Source organism: Arvicanthis niloticus, chromosome 14 (genome assembly GCF_011762505.2).
Source record: "Arvicanthis niloticus isolate mArvNil1 chromosome 14, mArvNil1.pat.X, whole genome shotgun sequence".
Classification (NCBI taxonomy): Eukaryota; Metazoa; Chordata; class Mammalia; order Rodentia; family Muridae; genus Arvicanthis; species Arvicanthis niloticus.
In genome coordinates, this window is record NC_047671.1 from 9,959,706 (window position 1) to 9,962,439 (window position 2,734).

General features: G+C 39.5%; 1 pseudogene; it reads left to right on the plus strand.

Moving 5' to 3' along the window:
• Window positions 1–821: 821 nt before the first annotated feature.
• LOC117720069 (glyceraldehyde-3-phosphate dehydrogenase pseudogene) lies at window positions 822–1,829 on the plus strand (annotated as a pseudogene).
• Window positions 1,830–2,734: the final 905 nt, after the last annotated feature.

Sequence of the window (2,734 nt, forward strand, 5' to 3'; positions counted from 1 at the left end):
TCCATTCATGAGAAAATTATTTCTAGTATAATATCATATGATGTAAAAATTATACATACAATTTTTCCTTATGGGTTATTTTCTCTTTTTTGACAAATAAACCCAAGGATAAAATGATTCTCTGGTTTTCTTCTACCTACAAGGTATGGCTGTTAGTATGTGGTAAAATAAGATTGCTGAAGAAAATGATAATGTTTTGTTATAATGAGATGATACCGTATCCATCTAAATTATGAAATAAATTATGATTATCACTAAAATACCACCATTTGCAGTATTAATCAATGACATATTATAAAGCATAATATGCAAATATTTCATGGATATTTTTATTGTAACATTGTTCTTGAAAACTTTTGTTGCCTCAAAACATGCTTTTATCTTCCAACTATGAGGTAAGGTGAATGTGTCAGACAGAGTGACAAACCATAGATTCTCACTACTCTGAAGACGGCATTTCATTTAGACATGAGACATACCTTCTCCTTCTATTACCTCTACTTGACTATGAATTTTTCAGTTTTCTTTCATTTTTAGACAAACTCAAAACTTCCAGTTAAATATTTTTATTTTGTATAGGAATGTTTAAAAGATTTGAATGTTGACTTAATACCAGGTCTCATTAAAGAAGCTACATTTATGAAATTATGCAATCTCGTTCAAAATGTCATTTCTGAATAATTGGATCAAGTATATATGATCACAGGGAGAGCACATGAGATAGTTAATCAGTAAAAAGTCAATTGTGGGCTCTTTGCTCCTTTCTGTTCCAGAGATAGGTCCATCGTCTTGTACAATGCCAGTTTTGTCTCTTAGACATGATGGTGAAGGTCGGAGTGAATGGATTTGGGTACTGGGAACCTGATTACCTGATTACTGATTCCCTGATGCCTGGTCATCTGGGAAAGTGGAGACTGTTGCCATCAATGACCCCTTCAATGACCTCAACTACATGGTCTACATGCTCCAGTATGACACTATACATGGCAAGTTCAATGGCACAGTCAAGGCTGAGAATGGGCAGCTTGTCATCAACAGTAAGGCCATCACCATCTTCCAGGAGTAAGATCCCATTAACAACAAATGGCTGGTGCTGAGTACGTTGTGGAGTATACTGGCATCTTCACCACCATGGCAAAGGCAGGGACCCACTTGAATGGTGGGACCAAAAGGGTTATTATCTCTGTCCTCCAATGTTCCATGCTTGTGATGGATATGAACCACAAGAAGTATGACAACTCACTCAAGATTGTCAACAATGTTTCCTGTACCGCCAACTGCTTAGATCCTCTGGCTAAGGTCATTCATGATAATTTTGCCATCATAGAAGGACTCATGACCACAGTCTATGCCATCACTGCCATGCAGAAGACTGTGGATGGCCCCTCTGAAAAGCTGTAGCATGATGGCCATGAGGCTGCCCAGAACATCATCCCTGTATCCACTGGTGCTGCTAAGGCTGTAGGCAAGGTCATCCCAGAGCTGAATGGGAAGCTCACTGGCATGGCCTTCTACGTTCCTACCCACAATCTGTCTGTCATATAATGGATATGCCATCTGGAGAAAGCTGCCAAGTATGATGACATCAAGAAGATGGTAAAACAGGCATCATCCTGGGCATCTGAGGGCCCACTAAAGAGCATCTTGGGCTATACTGGGGCCCAGATTGTCTTCTGTGACTTTAACAGTGACTCTCATTCTTCTATAATGCTGGGGCAGGCATTGTTTTCAATGACAACTTTGTAAAGCTCATTTTCTTGTATGACAATGAATATAACTACAGCAACAAAGTGGTGGGCCTCATGGCCTACATGTTTTACAAGGACTAAGAAGCCCTGGACTATGCATCCCAACAAGAACATAAGAGTAAGAGAGAGGGTATCAGCTGCTGAGGTGTCCCTGTCCCAGTGCTGAACATAGCTCCTTTACAGTTTCCATCCCAGACACCCACAATAATTGGAGAAGCCCAGGGAGTCCTACTGTCCTGAATACCATCAATAAAGTTTGCTATATCCCCCCCAAAAATCACCAGTTGGAAACTCCAGATTGAGATTTAAAAGCAACATCAGGTTCATTGACTTCTGGGTCATAATACAAACTGGAACTTTTGTCTTTATTATAACTTCTAAAATAAGCAAAAATATTTATCAGATAAGATGATATGGACCCACTTTCCACCCTTTTCAGTTAATATAACTAAATACTTTAGAAATTATCAACATACACTGATTGGAGGAGTAACCACGGGAGAGAAGGGGTGGTGGGGGTGCTGACCAGAGATCTAGGGCTCCAAGATAGGCTGATGTGAAGAGATCACTGGGATTTCTTTTTATTTACTCTGTATGCTGTGAAAAACTCAAAGTGGTTTGTAAACTGACATTCAAGGATGAGTTTTAAAGAACATTTTCAAGGGTAGCATAGCTGGGTCATGTGGTAGAGATCTTCAACATATGCCCAAAGAATAGACACTCTACTCCACAGATACTTACTGAGTTGTGGTCATTCCCGCTCCATTCACAGTAGCAAGAAAATTGAAACAACCTACATGTCCTTCCGATGAATGGATACTGAAAATGTAGTACATGAATTCAATGAAATTCTATTCAGCAGAAAAGAAAAGCAAAATAGAAAACTTTCAGGTAAATGAGTGGACCTAGAAGGTGTTTTGCCGGAGTGAGATGACCCAGACCCATAAAGACAAAGACGATGTTCTCACCCTAGCTCGAACCATTTA